Source organism: Phascolarctos cinereus, unplaced genomic scaffold (assembly GCF_003287225.1).
Source record: "Phascolarctos cinereus isolate Bilbo 61053 unplaced genomic scaffold, phaCin_HiC Scaffold_3;HRSCAF=262, whole genome shotgun sequence".
NCBI classification, from domain to species: Eukaryota; Metazoa; Chordata; class Mammalia; order Diprotodontia; family Phascolarctidae; genus Phascolarctos; species Phascolarctos cinereus.
Genome location: NW_027555736.1, coordinates 223,735,437 through 223,749,045, shown reverse-complemented (window position 1 = coordinate 223,749,045; position 13,609 = coordinate 223,735,437). Strand labels below are relative to the sequence as shown.

The 13,609-nt window shown below is 40.7% G+C and overlaps 1 protein-coding gene across 1 annotated transcript in view; it reads left to right on the top strand.

The window, feature by feature from the left end:
• Nucleotides 1–9,810: 9,810 nt before the first annotated feature.
• ADCK1 (aarF domain containing kinase 1) overlaps nt 9,811–13,609 on the top strand; it is a 175,238-nt gene continuing 171,439 nt past the window's right edge. Inside the window, 1 exon segment of the mRNA XM_020986163.2 lies at nt 9,811–10,005. The gene's annotated coding sequence lies outside the window, so the exon portion shown is untranslated.

The following is a 13,609-nucleotide window of genomic DNA, read 5'->3' as shown; positions in this document are numbered from 1 at the left end:
GGTAAGGAGGCATAGGAAAGGTAGGAGAAACTCCAAGGTCAATGACAGAAGAGTCAGCCCTCCAATGAGTGAAACCATTTGGAGGATGTAGCAAAGTTTTGGTTTCAAAGGATGTCTCTAATGCTATCTGAGGGCAGAGTCTAGCACCTTTGATACCTGTGGTGTTCCTCCTTTCATTCCCTCTCAATCCCTATACTTATCCAATAAAAAGTAAACTCTTTGTGGGCAGACACTGTCATGGTATCCTCGGTGCCTAGCTTTGTGCCTGGCACATTGTTGTTGCATCGTTTCAGTCATATCTGACTCTTTGGGACCCCTTTTGGCATTTTCTTGGCAAAAATACTGGAGTGGTTTGCTATTTCCTTCTCCATCTCATTTTACAGATGAGGAACTAAAGTAAATAGGGTTAAGTGACTTGCCTAGGGTCACACAGGTAGTAAGTGTCTGAGGCTAGATTTGAACTCACAAAGATGAGTTTTCCTGATTCTTTTTTTTTTAGGCAACTGGGGTTAAGTGACTTGCGCAAGGTCACACAGCTAGTAAGTGTTAAGTGTTTGTTCTGAGGCTGGATTTGAACTCAGGTCCTCCTGACTTCAGGGCTGGTGCTCTATTCACAGTTTTCCTGATTCTAAACCCAATGTTATATCCACTCTGCCACCTAGTTGCCCTGGTGCATAGTAGGCATTTATAATAATAAGTAGAATTTTTATAGCACTTTAAAGTTTGCAAAGCACTTTACAAATATCATCTCAATCAATCCTCATAACAACTCTGGGAAGTAGGTGCTATTATTATCACCACTTTTACAGACAGAAACTGAGGCACATGCCTAGGATCACATACCTTGTGAGTATCTGAGGCAAGATTTGAACTGAAGTCTTTCTGACTCTAGGTTCAATGCTAACTGCCTTTTTACTAAATGTTTGCTGGATTGAATTGAAATTATTTGCAACACTAGTTCAAAAGCTGGTCTTAAAAATTCATTGAGCCTTTTCACCTTCACAGAAATCCACAGCCACCTTTAACAATGAATTCTTGAAGCTTTCTCATGAGGGAAATCAGTATTCTCTAGCCCATTTAGCAGATAATACAACTGATTCCCAAGGAAGATTAGATAACTTGCCTGAACATAGGGGCAATCAGGGCAGAATGAGAGCTTGGTTTCTGTTCTCCAGGACACTCCATTCTCAGGTTGAGAAAAGCTTTTCAAGTCACCCATCCTCCTTCCCACCCTTGAATTGACAAAATCTCTTCAGCTTTCTATCTACAAAGTTATCCTGGAAACCATGGGTCTTGTGAAGAACTGGATGACATCCACAGAGCCAGCTAAATAAATAAACATCTGTGATGTCAGTTCATTAAGAAGAGATTCAAGACTTTTTTCTCTCTCTTCATCATTTCCCTTCCCAACTGCAAAGTACAAAATGTCAAAAATAATAGATGAATGAATATAATAATTATTAGTATTTATTAATAAACATTGTAAAAGTGCTCACATTTATATAGCTTATTTGGATTTACAAAAATGCTTTCCTAACAGCAATCGTGTGAGGCAGATAGAGTGGGTAATACTTTCATTTGACAAACAAGGAAACTGAGGCCCATAGAGATTAGGTGGCTTGCCTAAGTGACACAGCTAGTATTTGGTAGAACTGAGATTTGAACCTATGTCCGCTGACTCTAAGTCTGGTGTTCTTTCTATTATATTAAAAAAAAAAGTACTGTCTGCTTAATCAACTTCCTGACAAATGCTGAAATGCTCTCTAAGGGGTTAGAACCTAATCTTATGCTGCCCTCTCCATGGTGCCCAGAACTTACCTTCTTGCTTCACAAGGCATATGCCTCCCCTCTGCTGCTTCTCACTTTATCCTCTGGAAAGAGCCTTGTTTGTCTTTCAGATGGCTGCTGTGAATTGAACCTTCCTCTCTCCTTGTGACAGTCTTTCTTTCTGGCCCTTGCTCAACTCTGTGCTGGACAGTTGCTGCATTTAGCCCATATTCCCAAGAAAGTTCTTTGGGACCCAACCTAATTAATTTGATAATGGCTCTACATTCAACTACACTGTGTTCTACTTTTTGCGATTGCCTTATTGATCTTTTTTTTTGGTTTATATTTTTTGAGGGAGGCAATCAGGGTTGAGTGACTTGCCCAGGGTCATACAACTAGTAAATGTCTGAGGCAGTATTTGAACTCAGGTCCTTCGACTCCAGGGCTGGTGCTGTATCCACTGTGCTACCTAGCTGCACCTCCTTATTGATCTTGAACCTTTGGGAGGCGATATGGCACAGTGACTTGGGAGTCAGAAGACTTCCATTCAGATTCTGCCTCTGAAACTGGGAGATAGTGTGAAAGTCACGTAACCTCCCTGGGCCTCAGTCTCCTCCTGTATAAAATAAAATGAGCGGGATTGGAATAGATGGCCTTTGAGGTCCCTTCCAATTCTAGATCTATGATCCTCTGAACCAAGTCCTCGGCTTCTTTTATTTCCCTCTGGATGGTTGGCATGGTATGCCTTTTTCTAGGTCTCTTTCTTTTAGATCACAAAGGTGTGACGCAACAGAAAGAACACTGAACAATGAATGAAGAACAGTGAGAAGACAAGAAAGTCCCTTCAACACCCTGGGTTTCAATTTCTTCTTCCATAAAATATGGATAATAATACTTGTGCTGTCAAGCTTGCAGGGTTATTGTGGGGATGAAGTGAGATAACATATATGAAAATGCTTTGTTATCATAAAGTACTATTATTGTCATCATTATTATCAATATAAAAAACTGCATGGATGTTTGCGTGTAAGAATTTAGATACTAATTAATGGGGACTGACCAATGAGCTGAGAGCTTATTAGCACATGCAGAATGCTGATGCAACCCCCCTTTGGACCATTCTGTAATGATTTATAGTCTGCTTACCCTGTGATGAAGAAGAGCCTCTTTTGACTTCATAACCAGAGCCAAGGGTGCATTTGAAAGGCACTAGTTGACCAGAATTTCTTTGTTTGGGTTTTTTCTTTATTGGTCTGACTCTTTCTGTCCTATTAGCATTATGGCCTTGCGCCCGCCCTGTCCAAGACCTACTTTTCGTCTCTGTGTTTATTTTTCCTGCTATCAGGTTTTAGAGAAAGAGATTAGAAGATACAACCTTGTGAGTTTCAAAAGGTCAGTAGAGAGAGCCACCAGCAGGGTCCACAAATGGAGTCTTGTGATGGGCTTTCCATCCAGCCATCGTTTTGAGGCTCCAAGGAGTAAGAAGTGACGTTTAGCACGTTGCCCAGCCGTTGGTGAGATAAGGATCCATCTAGCAGCTGTATTGCTTTTGAACATGAACGTGGTGGGACTAGTGCTTTGTAGAAACTTGGTTGAGTCTGTGAGGCCAACTCTTCTCAGAAACTGAAGTGGAGGGAAGGGGGGAGAGTGTTTACTCAGCTGTTGGGGGTGGGTGAGGGGAATGTTTGTACTTCTGTGGGGGGGGGGGTTTGTCGTTGTTGTTTTTTGGTGAGGCAATTGGAGTTAAATGACTTGCCCAGAGTCACACACCTAGGAAGTATTATGTGTCTGAGGCCTGATCTGAACTCAGGTCCTCCTGACTCCAGGGCCGGTACTCTATCCACTGTGTCACTTAGCTGCCCATGAACTTCTGTTCTTGCAAGTTTTGAAGTAACTACCTGTGAAAGCTAATTGATGTTAATTGGTTAAACAGAACTGGGTACTATTCTCTAGTGGCTAAAGAAAGCAATGCATTGGAATAGGGGCTCGAGCCACTAACGCTAGAGAAAGACACTTCCCCAACCCTTCAGGGATAGCTCTGGAACCCTGAGAAAGGCATATAGATAGTCTTGTCCTGGAAGAATTAGCCAGATAACTCACTATACCACTAACAACAACAGCAGCAACAAAAATAATACTAGCTGACATTTATAAAGAAGTTTGAAGTTTTCAAAGGCTTGGCATCCATTACTTTGCTTCAGTCTCATTGCAATTCTATGAAGCAGATATGAAAGATACCATTATCCCCATTTTTCAGATGAGGAAACTGAGGCTTAGAGAGATTAAGTGACTTGTCTGCCCATGGTCACGTAGTTAGTAGGAGTCCGGAGCAGAATTTTATTCCAGGGTAAGTTCTTTCCTCTGTCTGGGCCTCTGCCTCTGCATGTGTAAAATGAGGATTGTTGGAATAGATGGTTTCTTCCAAGCCTCAATTTTTATGCATCTTTGAGTCTAATCTGTTTTTGGACAAGATTCTGAAATGGCCACATTATACTCTTACATTGTGGTGTGCTGGTAAATGTTTAACAACCAGGTCTCTAAAAAAAAATGTACACAGGATACACTTTTAAGTTTAATCATTATTATAAATAGTTTCTCCATCACTTTCTTAAGTCTAGACAATCAGCCAGAAGATAAATCAAGTCCTGATTTGTAGCTCCAATTTCTTGTGCACTCATTCTAAGTATTCGTATAAATGCTCACACTGAAAATTTAACAATGAGCTTTGAGAGCTGGTAGGAGTCAGCCTCAGCATACCACTCTTAGGCCTTAACCACCTCAGAAGGACAAGGAGCAGGATCTCTTGAACACAATCTGAAATAAGCTTCTTCTTTTCCTTTATAACTTCAGCTACTATTTCTACTTAGGTCCTTTTCAAATCACCCGTTTATGTCTAGAGAAACATACTGTACTTCTTACCTTCAGTTGCTGAGTGTGGTCAATTCTATTTCCACAACATCTGTCACATGTGTCCCCTTCTCCCCACTCACACAGTAACTACTTCAGTTTTCACACTCAACACTCGTAACACTTCTAGCCTGACCTATTGCAACAGCCTCCTAATTAGTATCTCTTGAGTCTCTCCTCTTTTCTAATCTGTTTATCACACAGCTGCTAAAGTGAGATATATATACACACAAATATATAAACACACACACACATATATCAGGGTTAAATGAATTGCCCAGGGTCACACAGCTAGTAAGTATCTGAGGCCAGATTTGAACTCAGGTCCTTCTGACTCCAGGGTTGGTACTCTATCCACTGAACCATCTCGCTGCCCCCAAAGTGATTTTTTTTTAGGCAGTTGTGGTTAAGTGACTTGCCTAGGGTCACACAGCTAGTAAGTGTCAAGTGTTTGGTCTGAGGTTGGATTTGAACTCAAGTCCTCCTGACTTCAGGGCCAGTGCTCTATCCATTGTACCACCTAGCTGCCTCTAAAGTGATATTTTTAAAGCACAAGTCTCCATGTCACTCCCTTACTCAGGAAGCTCTGGTAGCTCTCTATGGTCCCTAAAAGCAGACACAAACTCCTTTGTCTGATTTTTGAAGCCTTTCACAGCCTGGCTCCAACCTCCCTTTATAGGCTTATTATAACTCTACAATACAAAGTAGACTTCTTGTTGTTTTTTCACATATGACATTCCAGCTATCTCTGGTCTCTGTGTGTTTACATGGAAAGCAGTCTCTCCTTATCTCCATTTCTTATAATCCCTAACATATTTCAAAATTCATATCAAACTCCACTTCTTATCTGAGGTCTTTCTTGAATATCTCAAAGAGCTAGAATCTCTCTTCTAGAGGAAGCCAGGTGGCACCTGCCTTATAGATTTTAAAATATTTCATAGTATATATTTTATAATTATTATAATATGTTGTATATCATAATATATTATAGAGTTTATTACCTATTTATATTTTATACTATTGCCTTATATTTACTTTGTATAGTTAACAAAAAAATCAAATCTGCACCCAAGGGACTCAGGTACTTCATCCTTTCCTTCTTCTTTCAGAGAGTGGGTGGGAAAACAATAACAACAACAATACATTTATTAAGCGCCTATTCTGTGCCAGGCACTGTATTAAGTGCTTTACAAATATTATCTCATTTGATCTTTACAACAACCCTGGGAGGTAGGAGCTATTGTTATTCCCATTTTATAATTGAAGAAACTGAGGCAGACTGAGGTTAAATAACTTGCCCAGAGTCACACAGCTAGTAAGTGTCTGAGGTCCAGCTTGAGCTCTAGGTCCAGCGCTCTAACCGCTGTGGCATCTAGCTTCTTCTAAGTATTTTGATAAAGGTTCCTCATAGCTCTGGTCCTATACAGACAGATCAGGTTTAGTTCTGGGGGAACCTGATCACCTAAAAGAAAGGTCAGAGTCCTTTTTCTCACATTCTTTGGTCTTCTTACATTCCCACCATGGTGTCCCAGAGAAAATTACTTAAAGCTCAGTTTTAGCTCATGTCCAAGGTTCCTCCCTTTCCCCTCCCACCCAAAGTGAGGAGTAGGAAGGTACTTAATTGTCACTATGAACCAGGTATGGTCAGCTATTTATTTCCTCTACACAGAAGAAATGCCTAAAAAAAACAAGATCCACAAGGGTGTACTGATAGACTTAAAACAGGACTTAGTAGCATAACTGACATTATACTCTTCTGGGAGATTGAAAACAAACAACAGAAGACAAATTAATTTGTGGAACTGCCGAATAGACATTTTACATTTCACCTTGGCTCTGCACGCAAACAATTCCCTTCAAGCCAGTGTTTTCTGGAAAGCCGGGCCAGGAGTTGTGTTTCTTCACTTGTGAGAGGTATCTTCTCTGTTGCAACAGTTCTCCCTGTTGGCAGGTATCACTGATGAGAAAACCCAGGATTTCCAACCTCTCAAACTCATAAGATTGCCTTCAAGACTGGACATTTCCATTTTGAGATCCCCATTCAGTCACCTTTACTCAGGAAAGAAAATGCAAAGTAAAAAAGGAGAGGTGGAGGCTCCAAGGTCCGGTAGTGTGGGAGTTGTCATCATGTGTCTGGGTTGAAGGACAGCCTCTCCCCCAAATCACCCCCAGAGAGATTTGAATAGCACTGATAGGCTCTGCGGCTAGGAGGAGAAGAGAATGGTGTTCAGTGAGCAATTTCATTTTAAATATCCACTGAGTCATGTAGTCTTCCTAGTCAGTGGCCAATAAAGGGCCACTTTACTTCATTTTGTCAAAGTGTAAGACCTTTACCACTAAGCTGCACATGTTCCTGTAGTTCCTAGAAGTTTCCAAGGGACCTCTGGCACTTCCTTCCTGGGTTTGACCCATTTGTGGTTGTTCAGTCATTTCTGCTGTGTCCAACTCTTTGTGACCTTACTTGGGAGTTTTTTGGCGAAGATGATAGAGTGATTTGCCATTTCCCTCTCCAGCTCATTTTACAGCTGAGGAAACTGAGGTAAACAGGGTTAAGTGACTTGCCAGGGTCACACAGCTAGTAAATGCCTAAGGCCAGATTTGAACTCGTGAAGAGGAGTCTTCCTGATTGTAAGCCTAGTGGTCTATCCACTTTACCACCTAACCCTTACCTGATTAAAATCTGACTCATGAAATAAGAGAAGACTGCTGGATGTTCCTCAGACAGAAATCAAAGGGGAGCCAAAGTGGTTTAGTTATTTGTGAGTTCCCTGAGCTAATTGTTGAAGGAAGATTCCCCTGTCTGCAAGTCTTCTCGGCTGTCTTGATAAGCTGGAAATCTTTCTCCTCAATTAGCCTATTTGTGCTGCCTTTAAATGTAGTTTAATCTGTAACATGACTTAGTTTACCTGTGGAGTTTGTTTTGATGAACTTTGTTTCCTTGAGGGACATATGAGATTTTGACTCTGTTTAACTGTTTTTTCTACTTTTCAGATGTTGGAAGGAAATATGCTCTTATGGATTTACCTTCTCTTTAACTTTTAGGGTATGAGAGGAATGTACAAGATAACAATATGTAAAAGAATTACTCCTCTGTCACTCTGATGTAATAAGAAGCCTGGTTAGAATTCTGAAGATTGTTCAGGTTTTGTCTGAGGCCTGAACCTTGAGCATAATAAAGCCTAGCTTTTAACCTTTATAATTTCTGCATTATGATAGATGTATTTTGGCAGCAGTTAACTCTCACATAGGGGCAGCTAGGTGGCAAGATGGATAGAGTGCCGGGCCTGAAGTCAGGCAGAATTTATCTTCCTGAGTTCAACTCTGGCCTCCAGACACTAACTTGCTGTGTGACCTTGGGCAAGTCACTTAACCCTCTTTGTCTTTGTCTCCCCATCTATAAAATGAAGGAAATGGCAAACCACGCCAGTGTCTTTGAAAATCCCAAATAGGGTCACAAAGATTTGGAAATGACTGAACAACAAAAACAACCAAAACCTATCACATGAACTTGGAGAGGAGATATTTCTCCCATAACATTATACTGCCTAACTCTAATCACTGCAAAGCTTACTTCAAAGTGGCAGATGTGGTGGTAATTGATAACTCAGCTAAGTGAGAAGCTACAATTTGTATGAAATGGGGGCAGTAATGACAATATCTGGCATTTCTATATGGCTTTAAAATCTGAAAAATGTCTTACATATATTATCTTATATAAAATTTACAACAACCTTATGAAGTAGGTACTGCCAATATTGTCAACCTCATTTTTAAAGCTGAACATTTTTGAAGGCTTTGACTGAAGCTAAGGAATTTGATTGCTTTATTTTTATATTATGTATTTGTCTATTACATAATTATATAGTATATTAACTATAATATGACTATATCATATGTAATATATACATGCATTTTATATAATATGTGCATAATATATTTATAGTATTATAAGTGATTTGCTTTCAAGGTCATAAAGCAAATCAGTCAGTGCCAGATAGGATAGCCAGGTCTTCCTGACTTTAGGAGCAGTCTAATGGACCAGGATACATTACATCAACCTACCATCATGTCATGTAGTTTGCTGTTTTCCCTACATAGCCACCAACACTATGAAATACATAGTGAATAGAGTGATAGATTTGGGAATATCTGGCTTCAAATCCCCTTTCTGACACCTTCCAGCTGTGTAAGCATGGTCAAGTCATTTAACTTCTCTAAACTTGTTTCCTTATCTATAAAATAGGAAAAATTACGGAGGTACCTACCCTTATAAGGTTGTCATGAGTATGTAAAAGACACACACTCTAGTATGCTATATAAATGTGATTTATTATTCTAATTATTATTATTATGGAAGACCAAAAACCCCTACATACCTTCATTATCTTTGTCTTCAGTGCCACCAAGCACTTGGCACTGAAAGCTTCCTGCTACTGAAGATCCAGACCCCACAGGGTGAAAGACAAATGATGTGAACATTTTCCTCCTTTCCCTGTTCTGATTACAAGCTGTTTGAGGGCAAGAGCTATTCTTACTGATTGGCCCAGTAGAAGTATAGTAGCAAATGTTTTCTTACTTTCCCCTGGGATCTTTAGTATGGTTTTTCTTGGAAATGGAACTGTATCTGAATGTTAAACTTGAATGTCTGAAATATAAAGCTGCAATTGACAAACAAAAACTTTTAAAAATAATAATTTTAATATCACAAAACTTTCTAGTAATAGCAATGCCACCCTTAAATCCACCATATTAAAAAAAAGTTTCTCTCTCCTTTTAGGGTAAAATCTCATTTTAAAATATCTGCAAAACCTTCCTCTAAAATGTGTTTGTAACATCTCCTTAGACAATTCTTTTCTTCTTCCTTTGAATGCTCTCCAGTGTTGGAAGCCAAGTTAAATCAATTCATTCAACAACCATTTACACACTACCTGCTGTGTGCATACCGTTTTTTTTTTTTTGTAAAGGGAGCTAGGAGAGATGAGAACAACGCAAGACGATCTCATGGAGTCTAAGAAAGGGGATGAGACACGAACAGAAGTTTATAGGATGAGTGTATTAAGGAACTGTCTAATACACTGATTTTGTTGTGGTGGTCGTTTTCCTCTCTTAAAGAAACGATCCAGTTGGATGCAGGTCGTATTGACTTCTCCAGACCTGCCTATGATCTCAGGGCTCCCGGCGAGGTTTAAAGACCCAAGGAGAACTACATCTCCCAGCAGGCTCCGTCACGCCGTGGGTCTACGTACGCACAGTGGAGGGGGCGGGGGTGGCTGGAGAGGAGGATCTCCGGATTCCCCGGCATAGAAAACGAAAGGTCGGTAGGGGAAGCCGGTAAGTGACCGCTCTGTCCTGTGATGGCTGCACTGGAGGTTGGGCCTCATTCCCTCTGGATGACCCAAGGGGAGAAGGAAGGGGAGGAGAAGAGATGTGTTTTTTTTTTTTTCCCCGAGCTCCATCTGGACTGGGCAGAATTAGGGTTAACAGAACGCAGGCGTGGAATTTAGAACGTGCTTTTTTTTTTTTTTAAATAAACTAAGCCCACGAGGCTGAGCGTCCTCAGCAGGGAAGTTCTGCAGGTCCCCTTGGCCGGCAGCTTGGTGGCAGGAAGCTCAGCAGCAGGAGAGGTGGAGGGCTTCAGTCCCAGCTGGTCGCTGGGGATTCCAAAAGCTGGCCCCGAGGGCAAGCCCGGAGCTTGTCATTTATCCCCCAGCCGGCCGGCTGGGCTGCACCGAAGTGATTGATCGGGCAGTTCCCAGAGAGTCTTCTAGAGGTGACTCCCAGGATTCAGTGCACTCAAGCCCGGTATTGCAGCGCACACTTTCAGCTTAGCCCTATTCCCGTTGTTTTACAGAAGAGGAAACTGAGGCCCGTGGGGGCAAAGTGACCGGCTTAGCCATGCAGGCTGCGGGAGAACATTCTGTAGCCGTTTCATTAGGCTGGATAACTGGAGTGTGAATTCTTTGGTCTTGATGACATATGGTGGACATGACTGTCCATCATCCAGGATGGACAGGTGTGGATGGGGCTGTTGTCTGCAAAGATAGAAGAAGTTGCCCGCGTGAATGAGATCCCAGATCCTTGGAAATGTAGGGTGGAACAAAATAAAATTAAAAGCAACAGCCTCTGAAGGGCTGACATAAACAGAGAAAGAACTGCCTGGGAGGGGTAAAGGGGTACACCTGATTAGGAGGCAGGAGAACTGAATTGAGTTACAATTCAGTCTTCTTTTTGTGTGTGTGTAACATTTACACACTTACTAACTAGCAGTTACCGTAACAATTTTATTTTCCTTTTTTTATTCCCCCACTAAACAAACATATATTTTCTCTCCCTCTCCACATTGGCTCTGATTAGCTGTATGACCTTGCTCAAATCACTTAAATGCTCCAGGTCTATTTCTTGACCTGTAAAAATAGGGAGGTTGACTAGATGAATTGTAAAGTTCTTCCATACTTATTTGATTCTAGTGACTTATCTAGATCCTTAACATCTTCTAGCGGTGAAATCTATGCCTCAAGAATTAGTCACCCAACAGATATTTATTGAAGCAGGCTCTGTGGCCAGCCTGGGAGGAATACAGAACATGGCAAGGACCAATGGAGAAAGAAAACTAACACACGGAAGTCAATTAAGGGCTCAACTGTATCTGTATGACTCTGACTGCTCCAGAGGGAAGGGCAGTATGGACTGAAGTAGACTGGATGGTACTTGAACATACTTTTTGTCTGTTTCCATAGTAAGCTTCTTGAGGGCATTAACTTTTTTTTAATTGGTTAATCCACTGCCATATCCATAGAAGATGTTTAACAAATGTTTCTTTTAATGTAAGGATTTTAAGTAGGCTGTTTGTAATGAAGTCTTCACTAGAAATTTGATTTTAGATTATGATTGGATATAAAAAGGTGATGAACGCCATTTCTCCAGTTGATAGCCTTCCACTGGCACCTATTACAGTGCTATGGGATGACACCTTCGACACGTTTCTTAGTCACAAGACTTTCATTCATGTTCCACTCGGCCATTTGCAAGATATGTGACCTGTCACTTAACTGATGTGAGCCTCAGTTTCCTGACCTATAAGACAGGCATGATGTCTGTTTTGCCTGCCTCAGATAGCAGACACAGTCTATCACCAGGTCTGTATTTGAAGCCTTGATACATCTGCCAAGAGTTTGTGCTTTCTTTTTTTTTTTTATTAATTTATTTTAATTTATCAACAATCATTTCCATAAGCTTTTGAGTTTTTATTTTTTCTCCCTCTCCCTCCCCATCTCCCTCCCCAAGACGACGCACAATCTGATATAGGCTATATATATACATTCCTATTAAACATATTTTCACATTAGTGATATTGTAAGGAAAGAATTAGAACCAACAGGAGGAACCACAAGAAAGAGAAAACAAAACAAAACAGAAGAAAAGAAATAGCAAATAGTATACTTTGATCTGCATTCAAACTCCATAGTTCTTTCTTTAGATGTGTATAGCATTTTCTATCATGAGACCTTTGGAGATGTCTTAGATCCTTTCATTGCTGAAAAGGGCTAAGTCTATCAATGTTAGTCATCGCACAACGTGGCTATGTACAACATTCTGGTTCTGTTCACTTCACTCAGCATCAGTCTGTACAAGTCTTTCCAGATTTTTCTGAAGTCTGCCTGCTCACCATTTCTTATATGTGCTTTCTTTATGTATTGGTTTTTAAGAACCTAGGATCAGGACCAGCCTGGGACTTCACCTCTGCTCTCCTGAATTTTAGCCTTAGGCTGACCAAAGAAGGGCTTGCATTTTATCTTCCACTGAATTATAAAGTGCCATATAAATATGAGATGCTATTATTTTGCCATTGTTCTCATTCTAGATATGGGGCTCACCTTCCAGATCCTCTAAAGAACAAAAGAGCACTTGGCTGTTTTTCCTACTTTCAGAAATCCATTTATCTCCAAGTCAACTGAAAAGTAATTTTATCGACAGGCAAAACATGTGGTTGAGAAACTAGATCTCTAAGGTTTTTTTCAGCTCTGACATTTCTATGATTCTGTAGCTTCTGTACTCAATCAGTCCTTCACATAGTCAAACACTGAGTGCTGTCCTATTCCAACCCTGCTTCCTTGGTTGGGCCTCTCAGTTTGCGTAATGTTCATTAGCCATCTTTGGATTTTAATGACTTGCCTGGAGTTCTCCTTTTTCCTTGGAAACAACCAAAGGATTATTTCTCAATCTGGCCTCGGTATTGTTCTGCTTCTCTTTACTATCTTCCCAACGGTCTAGGCCTTTGGTCTAGATCTATGGCACTGGCCTCTTTGGTTTTCTTAAAAGTTCTTTCCCTTTTCATTGAGAAGAGGACATGATGGTTCCAGTTCCTCATTCTTAGAAAGTGGTACCAAGGGACTGAAGAAATGAGGTCATGTGGGATCATGTCTCTTGTTTTCCGGAGCCACTCCAGCCACGGATCAGTGATTGAAAAGCTTCTTTCTATAATGACTTACTAGTTACAAGTGGTCAGTGCTCCATTTAGCTCTACCCCAGGGATGGGTGTCACTTTTGTTCATTATCTACTCGTTTATTGAATTACTGAGACTCTTGTTCTCCATTTCATGGCCTATTGGGGTTTCTTTTGTGATATGAGACCACTGATGCACTTCTTATCATTGATTTAGCAGTAGTACAGTTACATACTCCACTTGCCTTGATTGGCTATTTGCCAGTGAATGCCAGGGATCCCTCTTGTACTGATCTTATCTAGAGGCAACTAGGTGTTAGGGTGGATGGAGGTCTGGGCCTAGAATCAGGAAGAGTAGAGTATGAATCTAGCCTCAGACACTGGACAAATCACCTAATTTGTGTCTGCTTCAGTTTCTTCATCTGTAAAATGGGGATAATGATAGCATCTACCTCCTAGGGTTATTGTAAGCATCAAATGAGATGATTTTTT